Raw genomic sequence first — 14,025 nt, forward strand, 5'->3', positions numbered from 1 at the left:
TTGGACACCATTTTTACCTACAAGGTCAATGTGACCTTGACCTTTGACCCCTTAACCCCAAAATCAATAGGGGTCATCTGCTCGTCATGAACAATCACCATACCAAGTTTAAAGATCCTTGGCCTAAGGGTTCTTTAGTTATTGATCGGAAACCGTTTTTGCTTACAAGGTCAATATGACCTTGACCTTTGACTCCTTGACCCCAAAATCAATAGGGGTCATCTACTTGTCATGACCAGTCACCATACAAAGTTTGAAGTTCCTAGGCCTAAGGGTTCTTTAGTTATTGATCGGAAACCGTTTTTACCTACAAAGTCAATGTGACCTTGACCTTTGACCCCTTAACCCCAAAATCAATAGGGGTCATCTGCTGGTCATAACCAATCACCATAACAAGTTTGAAGTTCCTAGACCTAGGGGTACTTTAGTTATTGATCGGAAACCGTTTTTACCTAAGAGGTCAATGTGACCTTGACCTTTGACCCCTTGACCCCAAAATCAATAGGGTTCATCTGCTGATCATGGCTAACCACCATACCAAGTTTGAAGTTCCTAGGCCTAAGGGTTCTTTAGTTATTGATCGGATACCGTTTTTGCTTACAAGGTCAATGTGACCTTGACCTTTGACCCCTCGACCACAAAATCAAAAAGGGGTCATCTACTTGTCATGACCAATCACCATACCAAGTTTGAAGTTCCAAGGCCTAAGGGTTCTTTAGTTATCACTCGGAAACCATTTGGTCTACGGACCGACAGACCGACAAGTGCAAAGCAATATACCCCCTCTTCTTCGAAGTGGGGGCATAATTACGTATAAGACACACATTGACGCAATTTTGTCTCCCGCCTTTTCGAAAAAAAGGAGGATTTAGAAATAGGCTCTGTCCGTCCGTCCGTCCGTCCGGACGTACGCCAGTCCGTCCGTCACAATTTCATGTCCGTTCATAACTATATCATTTATCAAAGCAATTTAGAATAATTTGGCACACATGTTTGTTGTGTCAGGCGCAACAACTGGATCCATACCCCAAAGATCAACGCCACACTTGGTGATTTAAGGATTTGATGGTATATGACGTGTCAGGTCAATAACTTTCATATACATGAGGGGATTTTGAAAAATACTTGGCACAAATGTTCAAAATAATGAGCCGATGTGTCATGTTTAAAAACCAGACACCTATCTTCAAGGTCAAGGTCATAGTTGAAAGACAAAGATAAAAAAAGTCTTTTAAAGAGTAAATTGTGTGTCCGGACCATAGATCACCATAGATAAAGGGATTTTGAAAATTATTTGGCACAAATGTTAAAAACAATAAGACAATGTGTCACGTGCAAAAACCAGTCACATAACTTAAAGTTCAAGGTCACAGTTCGAGGTCAAAGATAAAATGTTATAGGGTGTATTTTGTTTCCAGTGTTTAACTTTCACATCCATCAAGAGGTTTTGAAGATACTTGGCATAAATGTTACAATAATAAGACGATGTGTATTGTACAACACCCGAACTCCTATCTCTAAGGCCAAGGCCACACCTAGAGGCAAAAGCTTAACATGGTCTTTTATAAGGGTATATTTTGTGTGCAGTTCATAATTTTTTTATTGCTTAAGATATTTTCAAATTACTTAGCAAAATTGTTGTCTATAATAGGACCACATGTCATATGGAACAGCCAGAAATCCTACCTTTAATGTCAAGGTCACACTTGAGTGGCGAAGCTTAACATGGTCCATTTGTGGGTGTATTTTGTGTACGGTATATAACCTTTTCATCAATCAAGAGATTTTAAAATAACTTGGTACAAATGGCACAAATGTTAACAATAATAAACCAACATGTCATGCGCTGCACCTATACATCAAAGGTCAAGGTCAGACTTGGGGGTTAAAGCCTTAAATAGTCTGTTACAGGGTATGATGCCAAGTCAGGTCCATGCAAATTAAATGTTTTTGTTGAAATTCCCACATACCTTTGTATATGTCACATTTGTGGCTTTTAGATAACAAGTATACATATGTATTTCTATTGACACATACACAGGAGCTATTTCATTATATTTTTTATCGAATTTATTGTTACTTTCATGTGCAGAACTAGCATTGATCAACATTTTGCAGTTAAAGTCAAGATCCGTACCTATATGTTTTGAAAAAGCACAATTTTGTGCCCCATGAAAAATTTCCCTAAGGCGAGGGACGTTGGTTACTATGTAACAATTCTTGTTCTTTTAAAATCTCTAAACGAGTATACATATTTTGGTCCAGATTAGCTAAAAGTAATTTTTTATCATTGTTGAAATTTAAACTTAATCGAACATTTATGTTTTTAAACAATAGTAGTCATAGCATGTTCAACTTTAATAAATTTTCAAGAGTTGGTAAACCTATCTGACACTTTTGTAACACTTAGAATCATGCCATTATATACATCTAGTTCGCAAACGTTAATCATTGTAACATAGATTCTTCATAAGTATGGTGTAAATCTTTCTTACATAGAATGTTATCATGACAAAAAAATGAAGTATTTTTTGAAGTTTCATAGAATGCACAATATATTATATCAAGTAGTCATCAAAATACATTTAATGGTTGCTGCTATACGTTGTCCTTAAATTTATGATATTTGCTACTTGTAAATTACTACAGTTATATCATTCTTCTGAAGCTTATCCAAACAAAACATGTCGAAGTGATAATTTTTTGCACTAAATATATGGTAACATACTCTTTAAGATATATATTTGTTCATGGGAGACATGAATTTATATACACAATATCTTAATTGTTGCGCGCACGTTGAATAATTGACATACTTTTGATTGAAGGCCAAGGAACTCGGTACATACGTGCAGAAGAGTGTTTGAAACAAATAAATCAATTACAAATACGTGTTTATTTTCAATGATTTTCAATAATTATTTAATTTTTTATGCCATTCGTGAAAGTAAAAATTGCAAATAATCTGACTATCTAAATCATAAGGGACATGCTCAAATTTATTTTACTATACTATAGTCTTTTTAAATATTGACCAAACTAATCATATAAGATTTGACCGGGAATACTTTATGTCATTTGCGGCGGTGTCAAAATATGTGAGTTTTTATTCAGCCATTAGTGCCCCAGAATATAGTATTTCATAAATGCATGAAGCAGGGTTAAGTGTTATTGCTTTTGAAAATACATGTCTGTACAGTTAATTTTGAGTTATATACTCGTAATGTATGCGATTAATAAAATAACTAATTATCACAAAGAATAAGTTGATATTGCTGACCATTTATTTTCTTCTAAATACTGCTGAAGTTGCTAACGTCAGAAATTTGACCCACTTAATGTGAACTGCTAGTAGATATTGCGTTTTTGTTAGTGTCAATGCTTTTAATGTGTTCAGCTAACAGCGGTCAATATTAAACGATATATCATTTATGAAAAAGTATACAATGGACACTTGATATGTGGTTCAATTACATCGATATTTTTGTTGCTTGCTTACTTGCCAGATTACTTTTGAAGAAAGCCACATAAGATAGTGTTTTTCGTATGATTGATCATTATTGATATCTTCATTTTGTATCATTTCTCTAACATTTGCAGTAGAAAATTCTACGAATTTTAATTGATTTACTTGACATCATTTCTTTTATGTTTAGGCAAGAGGGGGGACTTTTATTTGTTTCAAGTGTTACAACAGAGGAAAAGGTTAAATGCCAATTTTGTTTAATTTATAATAAACGCATTTCTGATCATCTCATTACAAATCTGTAGAGATTTATCGCAAATGTAAAACTCATAACTTGCAATTAGGCAGTGATCTATTACACAAGGCTCGTTTTTTAAAACACAATGAATGTGCAAGTTCATAACAAATGCAAACACATGTATTGTCCGGTTTAAATATTCATTCTTGTCAATGTTATTTTGATATGCAAAACATATTACATGGAAAAGGAATGATTAAAATGTGTAATTGAAAACATTAACGATAGAAGTCCAGGCATTTGTACCTTTCTTGTTAATCGAGTTTTTACGAACTTTAACATGATAAGGACGGTATTTACTGTATAAAGTTAATGCCGTTTATACCCCACCGAGTTTTGTTTATTACTAACACATAAGGCTTTAATAATATATTTATCACGGAATACTTAACAGAAATATTCTTTGTACATGATACAAAATCAGGACAATAACAGTGGCCATAACTCCGTGTTAAATAGTATTATCTGGACATGCCAATAAGATGCAAATTTCCAAAAAGTTTGGTGCAAAGAAATACCAATATTGCTGTATATGCATACTTATACATAACTAATCAAGGGTCATAACTCTCTGTTTGAACAAGGCAATGATATGCGCATTTCCTCTAGGTATTAATGGTTCCCATAAAGTTTAATTGAATTTCAGCCCGTTGTTGCAGAGAAATATCGCGGAAGCGACTATTGCTCTATATGCATACTGCATAAATAATCAAGGGCCATAACTCTGTGTTGAAATGTCTGGCAGGGACAAGATGACTCAAGATATGCTCAACTCATCTTGGTATTGATGGTTCCCATAAAGTTTCTTTGAATTTGTGCTAGTAGTTGCAGAGAATATGCACGGAAACGGCTATTGCTTTATATGCATACTGCATAACTATTTAAGTGTCATAACACTGTGTTGAAGGGTCGGACCGGAACAAGACAGCAATATACGCATCTCCTCTTGGTATTGATGGTTCTCATCAAGTTTGAAATCCCGCCATTAGTTTCAGAGAACTAGCGAAGAAACGAAATTCAGACACAGAAGGATGGACGGACGGTAGGATGGACAACTCCAAAATAATACCCCACTCCCAATTTCACCGGCGGAGGATTAAAATAGTTAAACATACCTTAATATCAAGGAAATGCGTGTCATGGTTCCCAATTAAAGTAATGTCAGCGACTTATCGAGATAACAGGAACAACATGTTTATTTAAATCAAAGCACCGTATAATATAATTAAGAAAGCGGCAACTTATCCTAAGGGTAGTTGAAATATTCATATAGCATATGAGGATTACTTGAACCGCCCATTCAGAAAATATTAAAATTAAAGAACCAAAAACTACCACAACATGAACATAACTTTCATGACAAATTATCATCATAAATAAATCTGAATTATAACCCGATACTTTGAATGGATAATTTAGTAGACCTAAATAGAAATGTGGCATTTCTTCACAAGTTACTATGATAAATTTGCATCATATTGATTACTTTATTTATCTTTAATTCTAAACATACGTTACTAATCAATGATATAAACAGGGCGACGTTGCTTAATTACGAAATATGAAACATGGCACTTATTTAAGATTAAAAACAGTTTAAGAATGTGCTGGGGTAATTGAAGATGTTACAAAATTCCATGTCTTATTAGATCACAGTGAGAAATTGATTTCCAATTATTGACTCTTCATCGTTCCAGAATTGTTTTAGATGCGCTTAAACTGTTTTTTTGTTTTTTTTGCATCTTATCTTATTGGCATCATATATTTTTATTAGATCATTTATTAGATGTCTTAACCTCTTTAAAAGGATATTTACTAGACCAGTTAATGAGGGTGTTTTTTCACTATAAAAGAATAACACAATGAAATGTAAATTCTGTTTATTAAGTGAATGGATAAACACACATGTTAAAATATAACCACAAAGAAAATTGGTACTTCTTAAAGATATTCAGTCTAAATTTTATTTACGACTAAACTATTAAGTTGCCAATATAAAAGTATATATCTGTTTATAGAGAAAGAACGCTCGTCGGGATTTTAATTATTTTTGTTACTGTATCATTCAATAAAACCATGAAATCAGATTAAAATATGTTATAATACATTGTGATCAAAAAATCTTTGTATTACGGGCATAATATCGACAGATATCAATTAAAGCTATGTTTTTGAAGTTAGGGATTTAAGATAATATTTGGTTTACATGATATAAGTATTTTGATGTATAAAATAATTACAAATTGATCATAAATAAATGCAAGTTTCCGTACAAACTGTTACTGTAACATGCACATATGGGAGACACTTTTGTTTCCTGTAAACAGAAAATAAACAATAATTCATTGATCACCTTTTTTCCACACACAATGTAAAATTACGCATTTTATTGAAAAAAGTGTTACACTTATCTACTTTTTCGGAAATACAGATGTTTATGAACATGGTATCAAGGAACAATATAATAGTAATATTTCATTCATATCAAAAACTGAAGGGGTAAGGGGTATTTCAGTGTGTGTGAATCAATAAAAAAGAACGAAAAGAAAACTACAGTAACTATGAATAGTTTTTTTATCAATCTTTTTAAACTACTTACAAATAAGAGTTTATCTAAGCATCGATGTAAATGTCGTGACACAAGCAAGCAAAAGTGGAAATACTCCAATTCTGAATGTATTACCTGAAATTATATTATATGATAAGCGTATTTTATTCAAATTATTTTTTAATGTTTTACAATTATAAATGATCCGACATTTTTTAATATTATAAGCTAATAGTATATATAGTGATAATAAAATGTAAAAAAATAGCGACACTCCTAATGCGTTATTTCGCTTTTGTGACGAAACGATAAAAAGTTGGCAACGTTAACACCATACAATACAAATCACTTGATTTAAGCTTTTTATCATGTTAAACAGAATATGATAAAAATACAAAGCCCACAAAAATGCAATGTCTATGTATATTGAAATGAAAGTAGTTTTGACACAATACTGTGTTAATTGGTCGTTCATTTATAGCACATTAAGCGTTGGGAATTATTAAATGTGTTTTATAATGTTGCAATAATGCATTTAGAACCTTACGGAAATATCGCAGTAGTGTTATTTTGTTCGAAAAATGTATCAAAATGTAAACAAAGCAAATAGGTTATTTGACTTCCAAGAGTTATGTTTCAGTCTATTTTGAAGTCAAAGAATTCAGTGGATCGGTTCCATCCATTACTTTTCGATTTATACAAAGAAAGGCAATAAAACAACAACAAAAAAAAAACAACAAAGTTATGGTTTTTGGATACTGAACTTCTCTTCAATAAAATGTCATCATTTATGGAATTTTACATTGAATATTTTAGCTTTACGATATGTTAAAATATAAAGGTCAAAAATGACAGACGTACTTTATTGCTTTCTTTAATCTCCATGTCGTATCTTACAACAGTAAACAATTTTCAAAAATACTTCCATCTATTTCAGCAAAAATGTGAGAAGCTTTTAATGTAATGTGTTTTCCCGGACAGACGGACGGAGGAAAGGACGAGCAGCGTCAGATCTATATCTCTATGTCTGTTTGGGAGAATAAACAGATTCTGTATTAAAGAGATGGAGAGAGAGTACACATTTTACAAACAATATATATATAAACTAAAAAACACTTACTGGAGTTAAATATGCAAAGGCTTGCCTCAAGATAGAAACCACTGTTGCATTTGCATTTTCTTTGTGTTTGGTCACACGAAGCATGCTCGATATTTTTACACTGATTACCATCTACAGAGCAAGCTGTATCAGTAAGATCTGAAGCTTTAAAAAAAGATTGCTTTAATTAAAAATACTTTAAGAATGGAAAAACAAGATAATAAATACATAGGGCGCATAATGAATAATGTGCGCATAGACAAGGGACAGGACGTGAAATAGTTGCACACTTTTTTGCCAGAAAAAATTTGTTCCAAACTTGACAAAAAACTACCAAGTAATCATCAATCATCTTTATTTGTCACAGATATTTCATTGACATTAATTTACATTTGTGTTATTTCATATGTTTTTAAAAAGGTTTTTATATGGTTCTTACATTTTTAGAAATTTCTTTATCAAAGTTGTCAATTGTCAACTACTTCATGCCCCGACTTTTGTGCCCTCAGATGCGATAAATGAGCATTTCACTTGTGAAATCTCAAAAAATGTACACAACCATTTAATATCTTCAATAATGTCGTCAAATCAGAAGCTAGAAAACCGAGTGTGCTCAGGAATTTGCATATTAAAGAATTTCAAAAAATCATACAAACCAACCTACCTAAAGAAAAAATTTACAAGTATTTTTAATATTTCTGACCCGGTAGCCATTTTGTCAAGTTTGCAACCACTTTCTTGCTTGAAACAAGTATGCATCCAATTCACATCCTGCCCCTTGTTAAGATAATGTTTTCGGTCCGAAAATGGTACTGTCAAGGCCAAGCCTTACATATGACAAATTCAACATATTCCGGACTATTATGTCAAAATCATTTATAAATAGACACTTTATAAAAGATAATTATTAATGCTGAAAGTAATTTTGTATAAATAACCCATAGATTTGTGAGTAACAGTAAAACTATCATCCCGAGGAAAATATAGTTACCCGGTACGTTATTAACTTTTATCTATTTTATCACCTCGAACAAATACTGTAATGATATGAAAATTTCAACTAAATCTTACTGTTACAAAATTGAATAAAAACTCAATTGTCCTTACCATGCAAGTTGTAAGTAATAAGAAGTTATTCTTATTTTATTCCTTAAGCAAACGATTATACCTACCAGTCATAAACATACTGTAGACAGTGTTTTATTTAGAAAGAAAGAAAAAAACACAAACCCATTTATACGGTTATGATCTGTGAAATCTGATCCTATCTAGAATGTTCTTTACATGATTTTTAACAATTTGTATTTACGAAATTGCAATGATACCCTTCATCTGTCTACCACACTTGTCATGTTTCACTGATTGTTCCGTTTTGGCACATAATTATTCCAATGCAATAACTTTCCTTCAGATGAAAACGGATATGTATTTTTTGACCGTGTAACTAAAAGATATTTTATACGCTTAAAGCACTCTGGGTGCATACAACTAAGTATATGGGTGTCATAGTCACTCTGGTGATGCCCCTTCGTGGTGAACTTCATCGAGAAAAAAGGCAACCATTTATTTATATTTTTTAGCAAATTAACCATGTGACCAGATTTTATTCTTTTGAAAAGTACTGTTACCTAATTTCTTTGTCACTGGGTACACATGCAATTAACATTACAAAGAGTGAGAGGTAATAAATAAAGATATAATTCTATGCATACAAATACCTGCTCTTGAAATGTGTAACAAACATACTAATACGATGACTGTTGTGAGGATGAAGTGCTTCTGAAAAACAGAAAACAGTGAAATGTTTACATATCGCAGTATTAAATTTCTCAATTTATCATTTACCCATGCTGCTTTTTGCAACTCCTTAAAAGGATATCCAAGAATATTTGATAAGAATATTTATCTATTTATAAACCATCATTATCTTATAAAGCCCTTTTAAGATTAAATCTCAAAAGTTTGTTTTCTGAGCTAAAGTGTTTCATATAACTTGAAGTTGACCTCTTAACAGTCACATAATACATGAAAACCCATAATGGTGAACAAAGCGTGAACTATAGTGGTTGTTGCGATTATTATTTCTATGTGTATTGATTACATGTAAAAACAATAGGAATGAATCATTTAGATAAATATTCTTATAAAATATTCTTGGAACAAATTGTTGATAAAGTTGTTAGTGGTTTCGTGTGGCCATGTATGTCATGAATAAAAATATTTAATTCTAGAACTATCAATTATCTGCTATTTAAAAATTGTCGTGTTTTTAGCATGTATCACTTTCTTATCAGCAACATCTTTAAACATGTATAATAATTTCATGGTTTGCTATTACATATGAAACTTTATACTATCAACATAATTGTGTGAGTATTACTTTTTACCATTTCAGACTAATTCATTTATTAAGTATAACCGCCTTACTCGAAGTTACATAAAAGGGGTTATCTTTCGAAAGCAAGGAAAATAACAATGGTATAGGAAAAAGCACACTGGTTTAATGTGTGATAATGTAAAAGTGCAGCATCTTACACGCTCCCTAGCAAGCATAAAACACATTTCAGAAACTCCCTATATCCTGTAGAAACAACTTAATGAATATTGAAATCGTAACAAAATGTCAGTGATACTTTGTTATTATAACAAATGAAAAATAGTATCGACCGTCGAGCTTTGAAGGGACTCCATTGAGGTTTAAGAGCCAAATAACATAAAACTTGAATTTCTTACATTAATGCGCTGGGGCACTTTAAACAGAAATATATAGAAAGATAGTTAAAAAATATTCTTTGAAATGAATTGAAAATCATATTTTTATGCTTTTCTTAGCCCGATTTGAGTGAAAAGCGTTTAAACGCTTTTTATTTTGAGTCATTTTTTTACAATTTTAATAATTATTCTAGATAAACGGAATGCGCGAATGATCTTATATTTTGCAAAAAGATTAGTGGTCTACACCTACATTATATGGTACATATATCTTGAACAAATAATTTTCAGTCTCATCATGTTAAAAAACCTCAGTGAAGTCCCTTCAAGAAATATTATTGAAAATAATGAGACTTACCATTGCTGCGAGTTTGTGTCTATTAAGCTACCTTGAGATGGAGAGCCCTATTTATATCTCTCGTTATCTTAATTTTCATACGAAACGCTAATATGTGATAAGTCCTTATTTTTTAAATGAAAAAGTTGATTGTACCTAATTTTAGCAACGCGTTTGCAGGTTGCTATGCACAAAACGTTGCGTGCAAAGTCATGACACAATCAATAATTAGATAAGTTATGATAAAATTTATTTGTAACCAGATTTAACTTCCAGTTCCCAAAATGTTTGGTAGCCTTGATTTACAAACATTGAATAGTAGTTTATGGACACCAGGCTGATTTCAATATAGAAGTTATAAGAACAAACTTTTGTAAACGATTGATATCTGTGAAATACATGTCAATCGTGTTAAAGTTGAGTTATTGTGTGAGCTTGATACAGACAACATATTAAAAAAAGAAGATATTATCATACGTGCTAACACGAGCGTTGAACTGATCTGTGATTCGGGCGATCAGGGTCTGGTTTTCTGTACATCTCCTGTTGCCTATAAGGGATTACTAGCAATTCCTTGCGAAAGTGAATGCATCTAGTAATGGTAATACTTCTTGTCAGTTTGCCCAAGAACGACAAAGTGGCTTAACTAATTTAACGTAGACCGCTGTCGTTTATTAGGAAATTTTATATCACTTGTTAAAAATCATTTGTTTTTTGTTTTATTTAACAAAATACATATATATGCTCTAGGGTATAACGTATATTTGCAATTTAAATGGAGCTTCGTTATTGTTACTGTTTTATTATTAAATTTGATAAAATATGTTATAGTCTGTATTGTGCTATTCAAAAATAATATTTTCGTATAAAAAGTGTGTACTCAGTGCCAATTGTCCCTTGTCTTCTTGAAAGAGGGTCTGTCTTTTCGTCACATTTTCGTGTCTTGTCCGTAAGTATGTCATTTATCAGAGGAATTTAAAATAATTTGGCACAAATGTTTGTTATAATAAGACAATGTGTCATGCACAACAATGCCGTGTTTGCTCCATAAATGAAGTTGGCACAACTGTTTACAATAATGAGACGATTTGTGTCATGTCGCCTGCCTCAAAGGTAAAGGTCAAAGTTGGAGGGAAAATATAAATACAGTCTGTTTCAGGGTATATTTTGTGTCCGGTCGGTCAAGAACTTATTCATAGATCAAGGGATTTTAAAATTATTTGGCACAAATGTTGACAATAATAAGTCGATATGTCATGCTTATTAACCAGTTGCCCACCTTCAAAGTCAAGGTCACAGTTGGAGGTCTGAAATAAACATAGTCTGTTATAGGGTATATTTTGTTTCCAGTTCATAACTTTCTCATCCATCAAGGCATTTTGAAAATACTTGGCACAAATGTTCACAGTAAGAAGCTGATGTGTCATGCACAACAACCAGATGCACACATTTGGTAATAAAATGCCAACATAGTCTGTTTGAGGGTATTTGTGGTGTCCGATCTATAACTTTTTAAGCTATCAAGGGATTTCAAAATAACTTGACACAAATGTTCACAATAATGGGACCATGTGTCATATGTATCAGCCAGACTCCTGTCGTCAATTTCAAGCATATTTAAGTACCAAAGCTTAACACGGTCTATTCAATGGTATATTTTGTGTGCAGTAAATAACGTTTTCATCAATAAAGGGCTTTTTTAATGTTTTGGAGCAATGTCAATAGTAAGAGAACAACATGATATGCGCAACACATAGACACCTAACTCAAAGGTCAATGTCACAATTGAAGGTCAAAGGCTAAAATATTATGTTACAGGGTATGATGCCGAGACAGGCCCATGCAAATAAAATTTCGTTGGTAAATAGCCCACATACCTTGATTGATGACTGAACACAATATATACCCTGTTACAGAATATTCTATACTGATTTTGTTACATTTTGTGTTTTTGAAATAGTTATTACAAGTATACATGTATTTCTGATGACACATACACAGGAGTTATTTCATTATATAATTCTTTTATTAATTTATTGTTACTTGCATGTGCAGTTGTAGCATTGATCAAAATTTTGCACTGAAATTTCAGATTCATCTTTCAGTCTTTTGAAATAGCACAATTTTGTACTTCATATAAAAACTTCCCTCAGGCGGGGACTCTGTTACAAATTATTGTTAGTATGCCTTTTCTTATCGTTTGTAGTTATTTAATTAAAAAATAAAATACAGCTCATTTATACCTTACTCATCAATCAATTAAAAGTTAAATTAATATAGGATAATAGTGGGGCGGGCAATTTAGAAAATAAAGTAAATGATGATACAACATGAGGGCAGGAAATAAATTCACCAATATGGCCTGATAATGTATCTAGTGGCGGAAAAATGTGCCCTTGGTTGGTACAACATTATTCTATTCTGACAAGGACGACCATCACATTTTTAAATGATAATATAACCTTGATATTTATTGTTCACAATTTATAATTCTGGTTTGTAACTGTGCAATACTTGTAGTCACTGTATTATTTTAAATATTTTAATATTTCGAACTAGTTTATCTTATTCTGATGTAGTATATCAAAGGTGCGGTATATAATTCAGTGAGTGCAACATGCAAAAAAAAACACTATAAATTGCCCAAACTACAAAACTAAAAATGCTGTAGGCTTAACTTGATTCAGGATATTCATGGGCGGTACTGGGAAAGTTTCATCTATTACCGCCTTCCGCAGAAAAAAGGCTTTGGTATTCTTAATGCTCCTCGCCCAGAGGCGCGGAGCTATTTGTGTTTACTACATTTTTTTGTCCATCAACCCGATTTTTATCAATTAATCCCTTTGATTTACAGCTAAAAATAAATTCGAAATCAAGATGCCTTCCGATTTCTTTTATGAAAAGTCATATATTGATTTCCTTTTGCTCATGTCTTAATAATAAATGAGAATGGGAACACATTTCTTCCCTCCACCACAGGGAAGGCAGTATAAAAGACAAAACAAAACAAACAAAAAAAAACAACTCTTATTCTGTAATTTTTTTCTTCATTTGTTTCTTCTACAGGAAATTATTAATTATTTTGTAGTACAAAGTCGGTTGTTATGTATTTTAACTCCAAAGCTAAATAGAATGATAAACTTAACATTGTGAAAGTCCGAAAATCTATTTCTAGAAGTAGTTTTAGCTTAACGAAACGGTCATTCGTGTCGCGCTGTGTTAATAAATAACGAACTAGGAACTGAAATGCAAACATATGCAAACAATTAATTGCACAATTTATAAATTTATAGGCAAAATTAAAGTATGCCATTTTTAAAAATTGTTATATCATTTTTGAAATTTCCTTTTCCGTAGGTTCTTTCCGGTTTTTATTTTTTACGGCCCTGATTGCACTTATGACAGTTTTTATATATAAATATTCAAATTCTTCAAGCTCTGGCTTCCATAACTTTACGTCGCTATTATGTTGACGTTGTGCGACTGTAAACAAGTCTGGCAGTGGTTTTCTATAAAACCTATTCGCTGTTTAAGTCTCTTTAGCTTAAATCGACACTGTTTGAGT

General features: G+C 32.1%; 1 long non-coding RNA gene across 1 annotated transcript; it reads right to left on the bottom strand.

Moving 5' to 3' along the window:
* Window positions 1–5,629: 5,629 nt before the first annotated feature.
* LOC132757325 (uncharacterized) lies at window positions 5,630–9,191 on the bottom strand. Its single transcript, XR_009629434.1, has 4 exons — window positions 9,130–9,191; window positions 7,433–7,576; window positions 6,364–6,447; window positions 5,630–6,081 (listed from the first exon to the last, which is right to left on the bottom strand). It is a non-coding gene; the product is annotated as an uncharacterized LOC132757325 (long non-coding RNA).
* Window positions 9,192–14,025: the final 4,834 nt, after the last annotated feature.

The sequence above is a fragment of the Ruditapes philippinarum genome, unplaced genomic scaffold, assembly GCF_026571515.1.
Source record: "Ruditapes philippinarum isolate M1 unplaced genomic scaffold, ASM2657151v2 ctg801_1_1_1_1, whole genome shotgun sequence".
NCBI lineage: Eukaryota > Metazoa > Mollusca > Bivalvia > Venerida > Veneridae > Ruditapes > Ruditapes philippinarum.